The 21,761-nt window shown below is 53.6% G+C and overlaps 1 protein-coding gene and 1 pseudogene across 2 annotated transcripts in view; both read right to left on the bottom strand.

The window, feature by feature from the left end:
* The window catches only part of SLC6A6 (solute carrier family 6 member 6), an 84,186-nt gene extending 81,688 nt beyond the window's left edge, over window positions 1–2,498 (bottom strand). For both annotated transcript variants that reach the window (XM_036073651.2, XM_036073653.2), the window contains exon 1: window positions 2,197–2,498. The gene's annotated coding sequence lies outside the window, so the exon portion shown is untranslated. The remainder of the gene's footprint in view (window positions 1–2,196) is intronic.
* Window positions 2,499–11,444: 8,946 nt separating this feature from the next.
* Window positions 11,445–11,698, bottom strand: LOC118523785 (small ribosomal subunit protein bS21m pseudogene; annotated as a pseudogene).
* Window positions 11,699–21,761: the final 10,063 nt, after the last annotated feature.

Here is a 21,761-nt window from a genome sequence, read left to right as displayed (position 1 = left end):
GCCCATCTCTAAAATGGGTACTTCCCACTAAGGCCTCCCGACTCTGCAAAGCAGATGTGACCCGATCACTGCAGGACGAGAGGAGAGGAACCGGGCAGAGGAGGCCCACTGCGACTGCATTATGGGCCAGCACAAGGGTATCCCCGGAGGACAAAAGCTCAAGAGTGCACCTTGGCCCTGCCACATACCAGTGACCTGAGACCTCGTGACACCCTCTAATCGGCAGCTACGAAGCCGAGCCGAGCTTTACAGCTTACCGCAGGCTTATTCACCCTCATCTCCCTCAATCCCCTCAAGGGCGCAGCGAGGCCGGCACTGGCGTCCTTGCTGCCCAGACAGCCAAGCTGAGGTTCAAAGAGGCCAAGAGAATCACCCAAGGTCACCTACTGACTAAGGTAGAGTAACTGAGGCACAGTAACTGAACTGAGCTCTCTGGGGACATGCTTCTGCCTCTCAGTCCCCATTTACCCCATAACCAGTCTACTCCACCCATTTTACAGATGAGGAAACTGAGGCCCCCCCAAAAAGGTTGCACAAGGTCAACTAGGGGCTGAGCCAGGCCTAAGACCTCTAGCCATTCTGCCAATCCCATCTTGTGGTGGGTTCTCAGCCAGTGCCCTCCGGCATCCCTCTAATCCCCCCAACACCATCCTGATTAAATTCCTTCCCCCACCCACCGCCACACCTTCTCATGCCCACCCCACACTCCCAGGATGACTCCCTGGTCGAGAGAGAGAGGCAGGCGGTTGCTAAGCACTCACCCGCTCTTTCTCACAAAAATAAACTCCTTCTGGCTGGGAGGCTCTGGATGAGATCCCCTCCCTTCTAGCCAAGAAAAAATTAAAAAGAAATTTTAAAAAGATCTCCTCCATGACATTTATTTAAACGCCAGCAGTGCCAAAGCGTGGGCCAATTTACCGAAGTCCAAACGGAGCCAGCCACGCGCCACTAAACCTCAGCCCAAAGACCCTCCGTTCAAGTGTCTGGGCAGTTACTGAGCTGATTTATTTCTCCAGGCAGGAAATGGGGGCCTGGGCTGCCTCCCAAGGCTTTGGGGCTAGTCCTAGGGGACACCAGGATCTGGCAGGGGCCAGGCAGTGACCAAAATAGCCAGGCTGGTGGCCCTGCTCAGCACACACCTCCCTCTGAATGCCGGGGGCAGGGGGTGGCCCACAGGTCCCCCCTCCAGTTTAGGCTGAAGATTTGGGGCTGTCGCAGAAGGTCCCTGAGATTCTCTATCTGGCTTTCCTGGTGGGAGGGGGACGAGAGAACCTCTTGCTCAAAAGAGGAACCCTCAGAAGGAAGGAGAAAAGGCTGGAGGAGGATGTGTCCTGCTGTCCCTGCCTGCTGCCCATTTGGCCCCCAGCTGTCCCTTGGGGCCTCCGTCCTGCCACTCAAGACGGCTGGACGTTGGCAGTGCCACCTGCACGCCACACACGGGCAGCACCCTTGGAGCCATGCCCCCCTATCACCTCGCCCAACTCAGTGCCTGCCCTGGAGAATCAGCTCGGGCTGGTCGGCCCTCTAGGCACCAGGGACACTCCCTCAGGTACAGCCAGGACACACAAGTGCCGGCAACCAGGGGCCCGGAGACACAGCCACGCTCAGGGACACACACGTGCACAGCCAGGTACTCGGGGACACAGTCACATACAAACAGGTTCACACCAGACACACACCGGGACACACAAGCGCACACATCCTAGGACACACTGACACAGCCACACTCAGGTATCACAGACACGCCCGAACACACAGACAAGCACAACCCAAGACACAGAAGAGCAGGCACACACTGGGACACACGAGTGCACATTGCTGGAGAAATGAAGGAACAGCCACCCTCGGAAACACAGGGACATGGAGATACATAGAGACACCCGGTGAGACAGAGACACCGACACACACACACACACACACACACACACACACACAGGAGATACATAGAGACACCCAGTGAGACAGACACACTCACACACTCACACACACACACACACACACACACACCTGCCGCCGGCACGAAAAGCCCAAGTCCTTTCGCTGGGGAAACAATAACAGCCCCACCAGCGGGTCTGCGCGGGCGACCCTCCGTCCCTCCCTCGGTGGCGAGAGGGGCTTGGCGGGGAGGTCCGGGCTGGCGGGAGCACAGGGATAGGGAGGGGGCTCCGCGCGCGCGGCTCCCTGTCCCTCGGGTACCTGGGGTGGCCGCGGCGCTGCGCTCGGCTGCACTCGGTTCCACTGGCCGGGGCTGCCCTCCTGCTCGGTCTCTGGCCCGCGGGCTCCGCGCTCCGCGCTCCTTCTCCGCGTGGCTTGGGTCTCTGGGCTCGCGGTCCTCGGGGCTCGGAGCTGGCGAGCGAGCGGGGCTGCGGCCAGGGCCCGGAGCTCGGCGCTGGCGGCGGCGCGGAGGAAGCGGTAATTTATAAGCGGCTTCTTCCTGACCTCGCGTGTCTGTTGTCTGAGCAGGCAGCTCTCAGCATCACCCATCCTGCTGGGTGGAAAAATACCAGCTTGGCCGGGCCGGGGGCGGGGCCGGGGCGGGGCCGGACGCCCAGCCCCGCCCCCCATGAGGACTCACACAGACACACACACGCGCACACACATACACTCGCACATACCACACACGCACGCGCGCACGGGCTCGGACAAAGAGCCCGGGCTCGCCGAGCGCGCGCGCACACACCCTCGTGCTGCGCGGCGAACACTCGGCCCACTGCTTCCCGCATTAGAGAGCACTTTTCGAGGAAACCCTTTCCCTGCAAATGCTGGTGCCAAGTGGTACAGCCGGTCCTCAGCCTCCTCCTGCCTCCGGATGAAGAGCAAGGGAGCCCCCGGCCTCGATTCACCCCCTCCCCTAACACCAGCCGCCAACCCCCACCACTCGCCCATCCACCTGGCTCCTGGGAGGGGCCTGCGGCTCCGCTCCTTGAGTGGCCGGGCCCAAACTACTCCGACGCCTCCTTTCGCCGCCTCCCTTCCGGCGATCATCCAGGTTCTCGGAACCGCGGTTTGCTCCTCCGAAAAATGGGCACAGTAACCGTGCCCCCGCTGTCTCCCCGGAGGCACTAGGGTGACCTGAGACTGATGTGAAGCGGTCAACAGCTCCCGGATTCTTGGCTTTGCTCCTGCTGGGTCACCTTGAGGGAGTTACTCAAACTCTCTATGCCTCAGTTTCCTCATCTGTTAAGTGGAAATAAATGTAATAGAACCTATCTCCTCTGGCTGCTATGAAGAGCCAAGGTTAACAGTGTAAAAAGCTCAGAACAGCACTGGGCACTTAGGAAGTGCCAGACGTCACTGCTGTGACTATTTTTAAATGAAAATGGGGAATGTGCCATTATTCTTGTCCTTATTTGCATGAGCGGCTCCTCTGAGACCATTTTTCACACTCATGCCCTGGGTGGGCATGAGGAGCAGTGCTGTGTGACCTCCAGCAATGCCTGCCCCTCTCTGAAAACTCTCCAGTTTCTCCTCTCACTCCCTCCTTCTCTGCACCTGGGAGGCTGTGTGGAGAACACGTGCCTCCTTCCACCTTTTAGACTGAGAATAAAAGAAGAAATACTTGCTCCACAGAGAGCCATCCCCCACGTCATACCTGACCCAGCCTGGATCCACAGCCTGGAGGGGCTTCTTAAGACCCTCTTCCTGAACAGCCCCAGAGGGAGGACCAGGGATGCTGAGGAGCAGGGTTGGGGAGATGACACTTATTCTCTGCCTGGTTTCCTCACTGAGGACCCCTGCTACCTGCCTCCATCTTGACCTTCTAGCAGGCTGCAGCTGAGCCAGACACTGGCCCCTCTCAGCGCATGCCCTCCCCTGCCTTCCTCCAGGGCCTCCTCCTGCCCTTCTCTGCAGTCCTCAGCTGCCCCTTCCTCCAGGAAGCACCCAGCCACCCCAGGTGGCATCCACTTCCAGGCTCGTCAGCTCGGTCCTTCAAGTTCATGGTGACTGCACCCCTTTTATAGGTGAGGAAAGCAAAGCTGGAGAGGAGAAGCAACTGAGTCCTCACATCTCTCCCTTCCTTCCCAATGCGAGTGAGGCTCTTCCATGAGCTGGAGGAGCAGATGGCAAACAAAAACTCCCCGGCCTCCCCGCGTGGGTCACCACACACAGTGCAAAGTGGCAGGTCATAATGCGGTTAAGTGACTCTGGAGAGGCGGCTTTGACTAAGCCAAGGGGTTGAGGGGAAGGGAGGGAGAAGCAGAGAGAGCTGTTGTGCAAAAGCTTGTTGGCAAGAGTGGTTGGGCCCTAAGCAAAGGTGATACGGGCCAGCTGAGGGTCACAGAGAGCGAGCAGCGGAGTTCGTGGGAGGAGTGAGGGGGAGTGGCCACATCCAGGGCTGCGATTTGGAAAGGCCCATTGGATCGTGCGAACTCCAGGCAGGTCAGCATAGTGCAGACTGTGCCGGCATGGGGCCCACAGATGGGGCTCGTCCAACCCTGTGTCTTCCTCCTCTAGAGTGTAAGTTCCATGAGGGGTGGGCTCTTGTCCTTGGTGCCCCCGTTGAGCCCTGGGGTTCATCAGAGGGCCCGGCACACAGTAGACACTCAATAAATGTTTGTCACACTTACTCTATTTAGCAGACCCTTAGATAGATAGCACTTGGCTGCATGCCAGGCACGGCCCAAGGCCCTTGTGTATTTCAACTCACTGACTCCTCCCAACAACCCAAGGAGGTTCCTACTATTAATCTCCCCCACTTACAGAAAGGAAAACTGAGCCACAGAGAAATTAAATAACTTGTCCAAAGTCCTTCAGCGGGTGAGTAGTAGAGCTGGAGTTAAAACCCAAGCCAAGAAGGAGAAGAAGCAGGGAAAAGGGGAAGGAGGAGGGGAAGGAGAAGAGAAGCCAGAAAGACCTCCAGCCTCAACCCCAAGGAAAGCTGGCCCGAGAGGTGGAGAAGGGCTGGGGGACAGGGGACCTGGGCCAGGATAGGGTGGACTGGAGAGAGCTGCCCGTGGAGGCCATAGACCCCCAGTCTGCATTTCCCCCTCTGCTGCTGCCTGCGTGCCCACTCTCTGGGGGTCAGCTTCCTCATCCCTGATACGCGACTGTGAGTCCTGCCTCACTGAGCCATTGTGAGGAAAGGTCTCAAACTGGAGGGCCCTGCACTGAACCCAGATGTGCTTTTTTTGGCTTTAAAATATTTTTTAAACATTTCAGTGGCCATGAAGAAAAACTTGGAAGATTTCAGATTATACAGATCTGAAGGTCTGGTTGAGAGATTCACATTTAGATAATGGTAAGACGGAGCCACCTTGGGCCCATTATCTACCTGTCCGCCATCCCTCGGAGCTGAGTGACATCAACCAGCCCCTCACATGGGGATGTGAGACACCCCCCCCCCCGCAGGGTGCCAGAGTCCCCACCTGGCTCGTTCCCTCATTCACGTCACCCACCCGGCCCTGCAGGGAGCAGACTCTGAGAGCCGGCATGTACTTTGTGTGCTGGCCCTGCCCCTTGCTCCTGGCACCCCCAGGAAGAGACTATGAGCACCAAGGAACCAAAAGCGCTGGCAGCGAGGAGGGAACTTCAAGGAAACCCGGGCAGAGGTTTCCTTCAGAAGCCACATACTAGACTGAAATCCCGTTGGGACTAACTCCTGCCATTTCGAGAATGAAAATCAATGGCCGGGTGGAGGGCATGTGAGGAAAGGCAGCCAAGTTTCAGGCTGCAGTCCGCCATCCTTAACTTAAAGGCAGTGAATGTGATTTTGAGAAAGTTCCTGATAATGCTGTTTTCAGCCACTGGCAATAATAAAATAAAATCGATCCAGGACTTTGGACAAAACCTTTAGTCCCTTGCCAAAGAATCATTTGTCTCATCTATCAGGCAACCAACAAGAATTGTCGAGATGCTTGCTGGCTGGCGGTCTGGCTATGCTGGGCCATCTGGCCAGCCCAGGGCAGCCCCTCCCCCGCAGCCCTGCCGAGGGTCATCTGCTCAGCCTCTCAGAACATCATTCCCTAGAGAGACAAAGGTACCGTGATGGGACTGTCGAGTGGTCCCCATCCTGGGCACCTTCTCCTAGGCACACCCCATGTGTCCACGCTGCTGAATGTGTACGGATGGACCCCTGGACCATGGAGGCTTTATCAGAGCATCTGAACCTTCAGGAATCTGCCTCCCACCTTCCCATCCTCCTCTTGCCTGTTTGCACTTCCCAGTTTCATCTGTCATGGGCTGTGTGACATAGAATCATGGGAAGTCTCTCTGTGCCTCAGTTTCCCAATTTGTTAAGCTAGGCTAACCATCGTCTCTATGTCCTAGGGGGTTGTGGGAATGAAGTGGGGGAGATTCATACAAAGCCCTGAGCCTGGTGCTAGGCACACAGTCTAACGCTGGGGTAACCAGAACGCTCACTGACCTTCCTCCATGTGTGTGCTCTGAGCATTCCCACCTTCCAGCCTTCCTCCATGCTGTTCCCTTCCCCAAAGCACATTGCCCTCCTGCAACCCGGGCCTCAGCCACACTTGGAGCCCCAGACTGGGAGCACCCATAAGCCAGGTATCCCCAGCAGCACCTAGCAAGGGGCCTAGAGCACAGAAGATCCCAGGAAATGCTTGCCCGATGTGGCCTGTAGGTGGCAAGCCTCCAAGGACTCACTTCCTCCTCTCCCTTGACAGGAAGGGCAAATCTGTCCCCAGGGCCGAGGGACGTGTCAGGGCCGGGCACAGACATTCAGGGTAGGGGTCCCATGTGCGTGTTTATTCAGTCACCGATGCAACGCTGCAGCCCTGCCTCAGGCCAAGCTCCCGTGGTCTCCCTTCTGGTGACTGCAAGGGCCTCCTTCCTGGCTTCCTGGCTTCCTCTCCTACCCACCAGCCCGTCTCCACGCAGCAGCTGGAGGGAGCCTGGGTCCCTCCTCCACGGCTGGTGGGGGAATGGAACGGCCCCGCCACCACCGTGGAACACAGCTCAGCAATTTCTTATAAGGTTAAACGTCCGCTTAGCCTATAGCCGGCAATTCTAGGCCTAAGCATCGACCGAAGAGAAATGAAAACAAGCGGCCACACAAAGACTCGGCTAAGAATGTGAATGGCAGCACTATTCGTAATAGCCGAAAAACGGAAACAGTCCTGGTTGCGTAACACCCACAGGAGAACGGAAAAACAGACGCACAGAGGAAGGACTCCTGAGATGTGTAAAACCATAGAGGGATCTCCAAAACACCAGGCCTGGTGAGGGAACACCACAGACCACGCGGACGGCTCAATCAGGCCAAGTGCGTCTCTGGTCTTGGGCTCGGGAGCCCGGGTTGGCTCTGGGGGTGGGGGAGGGGCTGGCCAGAAGGACCCCAGAGACCCTCCTGAGGGCTGAGAAGGGGCTTTATCCTGAGCATCGTGTCCTTTAGCTAGGTGCATTCCGCCCAATGCAGTGTATTCCTCAGTGAAAAATCAGAAGATCCTCAGACTCACTCCCTTCTTCCTGCTTTGAACCACTCCACAACCCCCACCACACTGACACTCACTAAGCCCAAACCCCTCACAGCCTCTGAGGCCTGCCCCCCCCATCTCCCCACACTCCTCTCCTTCCTCCCGCTCCCACCACACTGGATTCCCTGGCTTTCCCTCAAACCTAAGCTCCTTCTGCTGCTGGGCCTTGGCTTTGGCTGCCCCCACCCCCACCCCCCAGAATACTTTCCCCTCAGCCCTTCCCAGGGCTGGCTCCTTCCCATTCTTTAGGCCTCAGCGCGGTGCCGTGGCCTGGTTTTATTTTCATCCTAAGTTGGATAACAGTGTGAATATACCTTGATCATTTCTATGTTGGCCTGTTTAGATCTGGCTCCACATCGAGGCTGCCCACTTTACATGGGCAGGGCTGCATCGGCCAGGTCCAGTGCCATATTCCCAGGGCCCAGAGCAATGCCTGGCCCGTAGTAGGTGCCCAGGAAATGTCTGCTGAATGAATGAATGGCTCTGTAGCTATCTACAATTGCTGGACACATCCACAGAAGGGATCACCCCATCCTACACACACACACACACACACACACACACACATACACACACACATACACACATACACACACACGGCAAAACTATTTGTTTAGCTGGGGGGTAAAGGGGCCAGTCTGCAAAACTGTGAATTCAACTCTACCCACAGAAGCTCCCTCCCCTCCCCTTCCACCCTGGAGAGACCTGGATCCAAGCCCTGAGGCATCCTGAATGGTTCTATAACCCCCGAGGGGCCTTCACTTCTGGGTGCCTCAGTCTCCCCATCTGTAGGGGGAAAGGTTAGCCAGCATGACCTCGCCTGGCCCTCCTCCAGCTGCAAAGTGCATAGAGTCACCTGGGAATTCTGTTCACAGGCAGACTGATTCCACTGCACTGTCTGGGGTGGGGCCCAAGATTCTGAATTTCTGACTAGCTCCAGGCAGATGCCCCTGGTCCACAGACAACATCTTGAGTCCTAAGAGTGCGGAGGAGAGCTTCTCAAAGTGTGGTCCCTAGGCCAGCAGCAGCAGCACCTGGGAACCTGTGAGAAATGCACGGTCCTAGGCCGGGCGCAGATGTCCTGATTCAGGAACTCCAGGCTGGAGGCCCGGCAATCATGTTTCACAAGCCCTTTGGGGGCTTCTAATGGGCTGCTATGGGCAGCACCTGCTCTCAAACCTGGGCTGCCCATTACAGTCACCCAGCTTATAAAACCCCTCTGTCTGAGCCCCACCCCTAGAAATCCTAATGTAACTGGGCATGAGGCTTTTAAAAAAGTTCAGTTCTTCAGGCAATTTGAATGGTTCATCAGAGACGAGAATCCTTGACCTAGGGAGTGCGGGGGCCTCTGGGAGCATCACCATCTCCCAGACATACCCAGGCAGGCCTAATTCCTCTGCATTCCTGCCCGGGCTTCTCACTGGCTGCCTTCTTATATTTGGTTATTTTTCCCTCCCTCCCCAAACACAACAATTCAAAATATTCCCAGCTCCCAGACAATAAACAAAGCCAGAGAGGCGAGCTCCCTGACTGTTTTGTTCCCACTTATGGCCTGATCCAAGGCTGGCCTGATTGGGCCTTTGGGACTGGTCATCTGAGCTAGGCAGGGTGGGCCCCAGCTCACAGGCCACCCCAGCTCTACTCCTGGAATCCCAGAATCCCCCAGCTCTGAGTGGCCCTAGGCGCGCTCTGAAGCCACTTCCCCAGGGAAGTGGAGGCTCAGAAAGGGTGAGTGATTGGTCCCAGGACACACAGCAGTGCTGAGAAGGCCTCTCTCATCTCTTGCAGTCTGGCAGGGGGAGGGAATGAACATTTTCTGAGCTCCCAGGTTCATAAGCATGATCTTGTTGACCCTTCCCAGTAACCTGGGAGGAGGGGACCCATTTCATAGATGAGGAAACTGATGCTCAGAGATGATGAGCCACAGACTCGCAGCCACACAGTGGAGCTGGGATTTGAATCCAAACATATCAGACTCTAAGCTATGAGCCCTGCTCCTTTTCATAGGCCAGAGCAGGCAATGGAAGTTAAGAGAAGAGGGAGAAGTAGAGGGAGGAGGAAGAAGATGAACTCAGGGTCAGAACAAGGGTGAAGGAGATATCTGGTTTGGGAGATGTGCCCCATGACCTCAGTTGCTTAGCATGTAATGATATGTGGCAGGATGTGGGACAGCTGCCTGCATGGACCCTGATTTTCCGTATAGATGATCCAGTGGAGCAAGAAGAGACAGATTTTATAATCATCACTTGGGTTATAACCCTTGGTGCAAGCCAATTTTTACCCAGGTCCAGTTGCTCGAAGCATAGTAAGAATAATCCTGCAGAGCCTTCACTTGGCTATAACTTCTATGGGATTAGAACACATAGGCTGTGTCTGTGTGCTCGGCCTTCAGAGTTTCCTGCCCCTGCTCTGCATCCATGTGCTCAGCTCCTGGCCACCCGGGCATGACCCGGTGTTGCTGGATGGGAACGAGAAGTCTTTTCCTGGAAAAGCACATAGGAGTGCAGCTCAGATCCAGACTTGTTCACCGATGCTGTGTGTCCTTAGGCAAATCACTGAGCTTTTCTGGCTCCGTTTCCTCAAACATAAAGGGAAGATGGCAGGGAGGGGGCATGGCCATCCCTGAAGTCCTAATCCTTAGAGACATCTCAGAATGTGACATTTTCAGGTAATAAGCAAGTTTTCTCTTTTCAGTTCTCCTTTTTTCTCCCTGATAAATCAAGAAGTCTCAGCTAGGTAGGTGCTTGTGTGTCTTCAACACCCCTCGTCAGTTGTTCATGTCCTTTTCCCACAAAGGCATCCCCAGATCAGAGCCACCATTGCCTGGTTTTCATTGTCTTTATTTTTAAGGCGCCTTCTATTTATGGAAAGGATCGTGGTCTTCCATTTATAGCAGTGCTGGGAGATTTACTTTTTAGCAAAATGTATGCACGTTGTTTAAAAAATGAGTCCTTTAGAAGGGAAAGAAATTAAACGAGCAATGATTTAGGAGGCGTCTCAGTTTCCTAGGGCTGCCTTCACAAAGTACCACAGACTGCTGGCTTAAAACAGCAGAAACCTGTTCTGTCACAGTTCTGGAGTCCAGAGGTCCGAGATAAAGGTGTCAGCAGGGTCCTGCTCCCTCGGAGGCTCTGGATAGATTGTATCCTTCCTTGTCCCTTCCTAGCTTCTGGTGGTTTCCACCAATTGCTGGTTTGTATCTGCATCACTCTAATCTCGGTCTCTGCTGTCACGAAGCCTTCTCCCCATGTGTCCCTGATTTCCCATGGCCATCACCCTGTGTCCTAAAGTCCCTCTTCTTCTTCTTCTTCTTCTTCTTCTTCTTCTTCTTCTTCTTCTTCTCCTTTTCCTTAAAAAAATGTATTATAGCTGGAGAGCCTGGGTGGGTCAGTCGGTTAAGCATCCAATTCTTGATTTTGGCTCAGATCATGATCTCAGGGTCATGAGATCGAGCCCCGCATCAGGCTCTGTGCTATGCATTGAGCGTGGAGTCTGCTTGGGAGTCTCCCTCGCCCTCTGCCCCCTCCATCCCGCTCATGCACAAACGCTCCCTCTCTCTCAAAAAAAAAAAATAAAAGAAAAATTAAAAAAATAAAAAAAATTTAAAAATCTATGATGCAAAATATACATAAAATTTGCATTTGAACCATTTAAGTGTACAGTTCAATGGTGTTAACTACATTCACATTGTTGTACAAGTATTACCACCATCTGTCTCTGGAACTTTTTCAGCTTCCTCCACTGGAACCCTGTACCCATTAAAAAATAATTCCCCATTCCCCACTCCCAACCAGTCTCTGGCAATCACCATTCTGCTCTTAGGCTACTTTCTGACTCAGTTTCTCTTTCGCTTAATAAAAGAGAGGGTCCATGGCTAATTGTGGGGTTGCTTCTCTATATTCCGGCCTTCTTGCATGTCCGTGATTGGTTTATTATAAGAAGTTAAGAGAAAATGGGGCTGGAGAAAGGAAGGAGACAGCTGGATAGGCCTGGGCCTACTGTCCACAGGCCTCAGCAGCCCTGCCACGGGTCTGCTGATTCTTTCCCCTCAAGTTGGTCTTGAGAGCCATTTCTGTGTTGTAGATCCACTGGCAGGTTTCATAGCTTTCTCTCTGTCGCCGAAGGCATGGCTTTTCACACAGTACTATAATGTCCTCCGTGAGCCCATCCATGGCGAGGATTCTGGTTAGGGTCCTGGATGCACCTTCCACATTCCCCTCCTGTACCATCACAATCCTGGCTGTGAACGTCAAATGTTTTGCCATGACCTTGGGGATTTAAATCTTCACTCTGCAGGACCCCACGTCTTCGGGAACCAGCCGCCCCCGAGAACCTAAATTCCCTCTTTTTTTAAAAACACCAGTCATATTGGATTAGGGCCACCCTAATGACCTCATCTTGACTTGATTACATCTGCACAGACCCTATTTCCAAATAAAGTCACATTCACAGGTGCTGGGAGTTGGGACTTCAACATATCCCTTTGGGGGGGACACAGTTCAACCCATAGCTAACAGGTGAGTTGTGGCCAAAGAAACACTTGTACAGAGAGATCTAAGGGACAAAGGTTTGGGGAACTCCACCCAGGCCAGAAGAGCACAGGAAAGAGAGTCAGGGGGCTGGGATCCTGCCCCAGGGATCCCCTCATGATGGGAACTCCTTGGGCAATCCTGCTGTCCCCCCTCTCTGAGCCTTGATTCCCTGGAGTTTTGAACTGGGCCCCACAGAGTCCCAAAGGAACATGGAGAGACTTGGGGGAGGTCAGAGAGAGCAGGACTCCAGACCCCCCAGTATTACCAGCACTTTGCTCCATCCATTATTGGGACAGTGGGAAAATATTTTGTTTGACAAAAAGGCACCAAAATAACTTACAAAATAAGAACATTTGAAAACCACTGCATTGGTGGGTCTGAGCAGCTCCTTGCACCCACTCTGATTTTAACTTTGTCCCCTCCCTGGGCTGGGAAGGCAGGAGCAGTTGCTACTCGCTTTTCTCTGGGAAGAGAGCGTCCGTCTGTGCAGATTTCACCCTCAGGAAAGATCCTGGTCTCAAAGCTCCCCTCGGAACCCCACCAGAGAGGAAGTGGAGGAGGCCGCTCAGCCTTGGGGCCCTTCCCTCACAGGCTCCAGCTGCCTTAGGGACCTTTCAGTTCCCATAATTTGTAATTTGCTGCTGAAGGTCTGCCTGCCATGGGGAGTCTGTACACGCTATTCCTTCTGCTGGGGACATTCTTCTACCCCTTCATCTGTCTGCTCTGCTCAAGCTTGGTCCCCTCCTCAGGGAAGTCTTCCCTGATCTTCCTAAACTAGTGAAGCCCCCCCTCCCTCCACCATGCCATTTTATAATCTCTAGAATATGGTTCATCCCTGGCTCTGCATCAGACTCACCTTGGCAGCTTTTAAAAAATACCCATTCTGGAGGCGCCTGGCTGGTGCTGTTGGCTGAGCGTCCAACTCGGTTTTGGCTCAGGTTGTGATCTCAGGGTTGTGAGATCGAGCACTGCGTTGGGCTCCGAGCTCAGCACAGAGTCTGATTAAAATTCTTTCTCCCTTGGGGGCGCCTGGGTGGCTCAGTCGTTAAGCTTCTGCCTTCATTTTACAGAAGAGGAAACTGAGGCTCAGCAGAGTCCTGGGATCGAGCCCCGCATCGGGCTCCCTGCTCCTCGGGAAGCCTGCTTCTCCCTCTCCCCCTCCCCCTGCTTGTGTTCCCTCTCCCGCTGTGGCTCTCTCTGTTACATAAATAAATAAATAAATAAATAAATAAATAAATAAATAAATAAAAAATAAATAAATAAAAATTCTTTCTCCCTCTACCCCTCCACCCCTCTAAGATAAATAAATAAATCTTAAAAAAAAAAAAAAAAACACCCATTCTGGGGCACCTGACTGGCTCAGTTGGTGGGGCATGTACTCTTGATTTTAGGATTGTGAGTTTGAGCCCCACATTGGGTGTAGAGATTACTTAAAAAAAAAATGCCCAGGGGCGCCTGGGTGGCTCAGTCGTTAAGCGTCTGCCTTCGGCTCAGGTCATGATCCCAGGGTCCTGGGATCGAGCCCCACGTCGGGTTCCCTGCTCGGCGGGAAGCCTGCTTCTCCCTCTCCCACTCCCCCCTGCTTGCATTCCTGCTCTCGCTGTCTCTGTCTGTCAAAAAAATAAATAAAATCTTTTAAAAAAAAAAAAATGCCCATTCCCTGGGGCCTACCTCTTGTGCTTCTGATTCCTTTGGTCTGGCGTGGGGCCAAGAACCTGCATTTTAACCAGCTTTAATATGCAGCCACGGTTGAGAATCACGACTAATAATTATAACGATCCAAATAATCCGTACTTCCCATAGCTAGCAATTTTTTGAAAAACAAAATCTAAAAACAAATTTGGTGGCAAAACTAGAGACTCTGCAAAGCCATCTAGAAACTTCATTTAGCCCATGTACCACTAATAGTCATAGGCTTCCCTGTAGAAATCTCAACTGGATTGGCTAGAGCGGTTGCTTCGGACACTCTGGGGTGATATGTAATACATGGTATAAGCTCTGCGTTGTTCTTGTAATCCCTACCACATTTGGTCTCCAGTGTTTGCAGACGGGACTGCGGACCCGAGACCATAATGAGGATGGCTGCCTTCTCTAGACAATGTCACATTCATCCTGCCCAGAGAGAAGTCCTTTACACACTTGCCTTCTCCAATCCCCATCACCTCTCTGTAAGGAAAGCATACTCTTCAATCCCATTTTACAGAAGAGGAAACTGAGGCTCAGCGGGAGAGCACAGTAACCTGCCCAAGGTCTCCCACCTCCCTATCACATGGGAAGGAGGGCGTTCTACCCAGGCGGGCTCAGGCACCCCAGCCCTAAGGACAACCACAGGGGAAACATTATTGAGGGCGTGAGTGTGTGAGTGTGTGGTACTTGTGTGTCCTGACAGTGTGGGCAAGGACCGTGGTCAGCCATCAGATCCCCAGGCCCAGCACGGGGCCTGTGAGTGCCGGGTGCCCAGAGTCCCAGCGGGACAGGCTGGTGAAGCTCGAGCCAGGCGGCCTGGTGGGGAGGTACCCGAGCTTGTCTCCCTCGGAGGCTTGTCCTTGGAACACTGCCCTGCTGTTTGGCCAGGCTTCAAGCCCGAGGGATGGATTTAGTGTCCTTAATCCTCCTCTTGAGTCAAGCCCCTGCTTGTCACCGGCCTGCCTGGGACCCCTCAGATCAGCCTCTTTGGTGAGGCCTGCCTCTCTGAGCTCCGAGGCACACAGGTCTGGATTGGTGGGAGGGGCGCTGGCCCTGCAGTCTAGCCAGCCCCTCTGCTCCCACCAGCCTCCTTCATCAAACGAAGATTGTCCATGGGGCAGATGGGGGAAACGGCCATGACACTTTACAGCTGCCCTTGAATTGCGGCCGGCCCCGGGACTTGCTTGGGCTAATCAAATATGGTGGAAGAGACACTGTGCCAGTTGTAAGCCTGGGCCTCAAGAGACCTTGCAGCTTTTGCTTTTGTTGTCACACGGCAGCCGTGCCATGTGCCAAAGTCAGGGTGGCCCGCTGGGGGATGAGACACCATGAGGACTCATGAGGGAGCCCCACCAAGCCAGCAGAAGAACCCCTTGCTGAGTGAAGTCCAAATCTCCAACCCACAGAACTGTGAGCCAAATATGTCGTGATTGTTTTAAGCCCCTTAGTTTGGGCTGAAGCTAACTAACACCCTCCACTCCAATCCTCTCTGAGCTGGTGAGGAGTAAATTAGGTTGCACTCTGGCCAGTGGCTGCCACAGAGAGAATACCCAATAAATGCTGATGTGCTCTTACTCCTCTGACAAAATATGTTTTAGTGGTCAAAAATAAAAGAAAGAAGGTGAAGTTCTCGTAGGTTTGGTGATTTTTACCATGAATTTCATTTCACCTGAGATTGGTTCCCTTCTCCATGTCCTAGAGGGGCTCCTGTGGGTGGATTGGGGTTAGGTGCCCATCATGAAAGCCATCCTTATGAGTGTTTTAGGCCCCAGGGAACTCATGAGAACACCCAGAGAAAGAGTATGTTAAGAGAGAAGAGAACCCCAACCTTGAAGGAATTGGCCTCAGAAGAGGAGCTCATAAAGGGGCCTGAAGAGGAAGGGCAGGAAGTTGAAGGCAACCGGAAGAGGGCATGTCATGGAAGCCGAGTGAAGGGCAAGGGAATCATGAAGGAGGAGGGCTTTTTTTTTTTTTAAAGATTTTATTTATTTATTTGAGAGAGAGAGAATGAGAGAGAGCACATGAGAGGGGGGAGGGTCAGAGGGAGAAGCAGACTCCCTGCCGAGCAGGGAGCCCGATGTGGGACTCGATCCAGGGACTCCAGGATCATGACCTGAGCCGAAGGCAGTCGCTTAACCAACTGAGCCACCCAGGCGCCCAAGGAGGAGGGCTTTAATGGGGTCCAGGGAAGCTCAGTGAAAGAGGATTGACAAGTGACAACTGGATGTGTCCACATACAGATGAGCTGTCAGTGGCAACGTGGGATTCCATGGAGTACGAGGGAAGGACATCTGAACGCAATGCTCAAGGGGAAAGCCAGACAAACAGAAGGCATGGAATGTAGGTGTATTATGTTCACAGATATTCTCTCATGGAAATATCGTTTCTACTTCTGCGTAATGGCACCTCTCTGCTCCTAGCGACTGGGGCATACAGGAATAAACACAACAGTCTGCATCTTAAGAAATGTGAGATCCATGAGGAGACACAGAGATGGTGGCTGAATGAATAAAACAACAACCGAGTGAGTGAAATCTCCTTGGGTAGAATGCCCCCAGGGGCTAGCCCCTCCCCCCAGCTCAGCCCTGGGGTCCAGCACAAAGGCTGTGGAGTAGGACACCCCCGGCGCTCATACTTGCAAGCTCTGTGACCTTTGCAAGCGACCTCACCTCTCTGGGCTTTGGCATCTTCACCTGGACCATGGAGCTGTGATAGCTGCCAACGTGCCTGGCTCTTGAGTGAGAAAGAGCAGCAAGATCCCATGGAGGGGGAGCTCTGTGGACAGCAGTGGGGGTGTGAGAGGCTCCCCTCAGCTGGCAGATCTCCCAGGGAGCTGTGAGTTTGATCTTTTCTGTTTTCATAAAACACACCTGACCAGGTGGATGCCTGTTTCTTACAGAAGGGAAAAACAAAATGAGGGAAAGGGTTGCGTGTGGGAGTGAGGGCAGGAAGGAAGAGAAGGGGAGGGGAAAAGGAGGGATAAGGGTGGCAGGAATGCCCCTGAGCACTTGCTGTGCTCCAGCCCCTACTCTTTGCTCTTGCACCTCATCAATTCATTGAATCCTCGCGGTAGCCCAATGAGGCAGGTGCTGTGCTCATCCTCACTTTGCCGACCGAGAAATGGAGTGATCTCCCCGCTTGTGACAGAACCTGGGGAGCAGAAGCAGGATTGGAATCCTAATCCTGGCAGCCTGACTCCAGAGCAGGCAGGGAAGGGGGTGCCTGTCCAGGTAGACAGAGCCTAGGGTTAGGAGCCCCAGCCTTGGGTTGGGGCCCAGAACTGCCACAGACTTGTGTGGGGGCCTGGTCCTCTTCGGACCCCAGTCACCCCATCTGTACAGTAAAGGGCTGAGTCCTGCTCTCCAAGCTCCTCTCTCCTGGCCCCTTCCTGCTCTTCACTGGGGCTTAAATGCCCCACATGGTCAGCCCTGAGTCGGTCCCTGCCCCCAGGCCCACGGCCCTCAAGGACACTCTCTCCTAATAGGGGGAGCCCAAGGTCCTGTCCCTGACTTAGGCTCTGACCCTCTGCCCCACCCCTGACAGAAGCCTCCTCACCGGCTTTGCCACCACTCAAGTCCCTGGGGAAAAGTCAACTCACATGTCACTCTTGCTGAAGAATCTTCAGTGGCTCCCTATTGTCTTCCAAGTGATCAAACCCCTCAGCCCAGCCTTCAGAGGCTCATGATGCTTTCTTTCTAGCTGGGCTCCCAGCTGCCTCCCCTAAATTCTTCCAGCTGGCCACAGGCAAGGCTTCCTTTCCCTTTGGGTTTTCCCACCGTGTGTCTGCACAAACAGTCCTTCTGTGGGTCCAGCTTCCTGTTCCCCAGGCCAGGCTCACGGCTCCTCCCGAAGTAGGAAACAGAACTTAAACCGTCTGGCCGGAGTGGGTTTTGTGTGATTACTCCTGAGCTCCTTGAGGCCAGGGGCTAGCCCTCTCTGGGCCCGTGCACCCCCACCACCTCCCCAGCCTCAAGGGGAGGATCACGAGGCAGCAGGAGCCCTCAGTCCAAGAAGTGACAGGAGATAAAAGTTGGCGGAAGCCCCGTGTCCTACTGGTGGGAAGTCAGGCCGCAGAGACTCAGGATCCAGGCCCCTTCGGCCTCCACATCTGAACAAATTTGAGAGGGCAGCGAGTCCTCCCTCTCCCACACCCAGAACAGCCTGGAAGACATCAGCTGGGAGGCTTTTGGAACCTGGCATACCCGGGGTTGTTGTCCACTCTGCTGTGGAGAGCTGCCACCCTGTGTCCATCCCAACGATGCCCAGAATCGCTTCAGTCTGCAGTTCAAGGAGAGCTTCTGCTCACCACAGACCCCGGGGCCCCTCAGGAGGACTCTCAGTGCTTCTTCCGAGTGTGAGGGTTCCTTGAGACCCAAACTAGGCCCACATCTCGTCTGTGCCCAGGCTTGGCTGGAGGTGCCCAGTGTCGGGCCTGTTCTATTGGCCTCTAGGAGGTTCTGTTCCCTCTGCCCAGCCCGCAGTGGTGGCACCATCAGAGGGAGGTGGGGGTCTGGGGGATGCACCAGTGCTGGGGCAGAGGCAGGGATGGGGGACAGGGTGGTGGCTCGGGAACAGGCTGGACATGAGATGGAGTCATTTGAGGCAGGCCACTGGGGTCCTGGGAGCCCTCGAGCCAGGCCGGCCTGACGTGTGAGGCTTTAGGTCAGGAGGCCACAAGGCCGTTGGTGCACAGGCCCCCGATTTCCAGGACACTGTGGCCACAGCCTTCCCTAGCTGTTTGCCTTGGACAAGGCCCTTCAAAAATGCCATCCTTAGGGGGCCACGGAAATTCGGTGCGATGTGAAGTAAGTGCAGTTCTCAGCACAAGGCCACCACCCAGGAAGTGTTCTGACTCAGGCAGTAAATGGCAGTACCCCCAAAGGTGAGAGGGAAGGGGGGCCCCCCTATGAACAGGCGGGATGCAATTTCACAGGTAAGGCCCAGTCACCCAGGAAGGAGAGATTTTCTCCCCCAAAGAAATGGCTCTGCAAGTCCCCAGGCCCCTGAACTGCCTCCAAGTCTCTCCAGGTCCACAGCTTTGCACCGGCCTCCTCCACGGTCTCCCAGCCTCTATCTCCCCGCTCCAGGTCTCTCTCTGCTCACTCTGCAGTGCTTCTGCCCCCCAGAACCTTCAGTGGCTCCCACTTGCCTGCAGAACAAAGAACAGGCCCTCCTTTGACCCTCCAGGTGGCCTTGAAATCTGATCATATCCTCCCTTTCCGTTGCTCTCCTCCATTCTCACTGCCCAAGTGTATTGTGTACTCCACTCCTCCTGGCCCTTGCTCACTCATTTCTCTCCTCCTGACACTTTGTCCAGCCTCGGTGGAAATCCCCTACACACTCCAGACACCACCGAGTGCTACACTCTCCTCGAAGCCTTGCTGTACTTCCCGGTGTGATGGAAACTCTCCCCTTCTGGAGCTCTATGACATTTTGCCCATGCTGCCCTTGTAGATTCTCCATTCACAGAGAATTTGGGGTTGGACCAACCAGGGCTAGGTAAGTCCTGACTCTCTGATCCAGCATTTGTCCATCTATGGAATGGGATTTGAGGCCATCAGCTGCTCCCCAAGGCATTGGGAAGGCTTAAAAGAAGGCACAGATAATGAGCCTTCTCATTTCCAAGTTCCAAAACAGGCAAGGACCTCCCCTGGCATTGTCTCCCCAAGAGGCATCGACCTTCCTCTTGGCCAAGAGAACTCTGATTTCAGGGGAGGGAGTAACATGCTCCACCCCAGGGGACAATCTTGAGTGGAATAGGCAGTCCCAGCCATCCCATTCCCCATGGCCAGTGACACGTCTGCAGTGGCCATGGGACCAGGTTCTGGCCAATGAGACAGAGGAGTAAGTCTGCTAGGGGCTTTAAGAGAAGGTTTCCTTCTGGAGAAAAGAAAGGGACACCTCATTGTTCAAGGAGACAGCTGTTGCCCCCGTTCTCCCAGCTCCAGGTGTTGGATATCCTGTCCACCATCCGTGTCCCTGAGGGAAGGTGTCACTGACATGCTGAGGATGGCATTGTGGAAAGTCACAAAGTGCTGTGGTTTCCCGGGACAGCACTGCTCTCCTGAGTCCCCTGGGATCATAGCTGAGAGCTGAGTGACAAGAGACAGCCGTGTGGCAGTCTAGGGAAAGGGTGTTCCAGGCAGAGGGACTAGCCAGGGCAATGACCCCAGGCAGGAGGGAGCTTGGGGTGTGTGTGTGTGTGTGTGTGTGTGTGTGTGTATGTGTGTGTGTGTGCTTGTAGGGAGAGGGGGAATGTGCAGAAGATGAGATCGGGGTGGCAGGGTCTGGATGACATAGAACCTCACAGAACTTTATTTTATTTTTTATTTTTGTCTTGCATTTTTATTTTTTTTATTTGTTATTTAAGTTCTAGTTAGTTATATAGTGTATGATTAGTTCCAGGGGTAGAATTTAGTGATTCATCGGTTGCATATAACATCCTGTGCTCATTACATCACATGCCCTCCTTAAGGCCCATCACCACCAGTTTCCCCATCCTCACACCCACCTCCCCTCCAGCAACCCTCAGTTTGTTCCCTCTAGTTGAGAGTCTCTTATGGTTTGCTTCCCCTTCTGTTTCTATCTTACTTTATATTTCCTTCCTTTCCCCTATGTTCATCTGTTTTGTTTCTTAAATTCCACATATGAGTGAAATCATATGATATTTGTGTTTCTCTGACTGACTTCTTTCGTTTAGCGTAATACCCTCTAGTTCCATCCACATCATTGCAAATGGCAAGATTTTATCTCACAGAACTTTAGATTTTATTCATTGTACCCCCAACTTTTTATTATAAAAATGTCCTAAAACATAGAACAATTGAAAGAATATAGAATAAACACTCATATATATTCCATCTCGTTCAACCACTGTGAATATTTTGGCATATTTGCCTTCTTTTCTTTTTTTTTAAAGATTTTATTTATTTATTTTAAAAAAAATTTTATTTATTCATTTGAAAGTGAGACAGAGAGGGAGAATGGGCGGCGGGGGAGCAGAGGGAGAGGGAGAAGCAGGCTCCCTGCTCAGCAGGGAGCCCGATGTGGGGCTCCATCCCAGAACCTTGTGGTCATGACCTGAGCCGAAGGCAGACGCCCAACCGACTGAGCCACCCATGCACCCCAAATTGTATTTATTCATTTGAGAGAGAGAGAGCATGAGCAAGGGGAGGAGGAGCAGAAGAGAGGGAGAAGCAGGCTTCCCGCTGAGCGGGGAGCCCTACACGGGGCTCAATCCCAGGACCCTGGGATCATGACCTGAGCCAAAGGCAGACACTTAACCTACTGAGCCACCCAGGCCCCCCTCCCCTGATGCTGACTTTTTAAAAAATTTCTTCATTTGATTTCTTTATTAAATGGAGGTATATCACCCACACAGTCAACAAGTCTTGAGTCCACAGCTTGGTGAATTTGCACATATATAATCGTCACCCAGATCAAGATACAGAATATTTCCGTCCTCCCCAAAGGTTCCCTTGAGCTCCCTCGAGCTCTTTCCAGGGGATCCCTGCCCCCGCCTGAGGCAAGAACAGTTCTAACTGCTATCACTACAGATTGGTTCAGGCTGTCTTAGAACTTCCTGTAGATGGAACCCTACAGCCTGTTCTCTCGGGTAAGGCTTCTGTCACTTACATGACGTCTCAGAGAGTCCACGTGTTCCTGCGGATGAACCACACTTTCCGCTGTCCCGTTGAGGGCCGTTTGGAGTGTGTTAGCTATAATGAATAAGACACGGACTCGCAGGAAGAGTCTGGGACAGCTCTGGTGGCTGCTGGTTTCCTGGTGGTGTGGCCGACCTGTTCCTCTCTCCCCGGATTTTATAGGAACTCAAACACCTTGGAGAAGCCAAGTCAAGACTTCACAGGTGGGGCTGTGAAATCACGCATCTGACCTGGAGTCAGGTGGTCTCACTGTTCGTGATTTCAGAGTGGTCAGGTAGTGACCCCAGATCTTTCCACTGTTAAGGTAAGTTTCAGTTTTTACGGCAGGGTCAGTGCGGGGTTTTGAGCAGGGGGAGTGACAAGATGTGATTTACCATTTGTCAAGACCATGCTGAGTTCCATCTGGAGAACAGGCTGCAGGGGGTCAAGGGCAGAATCGGGGCGGC

Source organism: Halichoerus grypus, chromosome 1 (genome assembly GCF_964656455.1).
Source record: "Halichoerus grypus chromosome 1, mHalGry1.hap1.1, whole genome shotgun sequence".
NCBI classification, from domain to species: Eukaryota; Metazoa; Chordata; class Mammalia; order Carnivora; family Phocidae; genus Halichoerus; species Halichoerus grypus.
The sequence above is the reverse complement of the archived record's forward strand: the minus strand, read 5'-3'. Positions and strand labels throughout refer to the sequence as shown.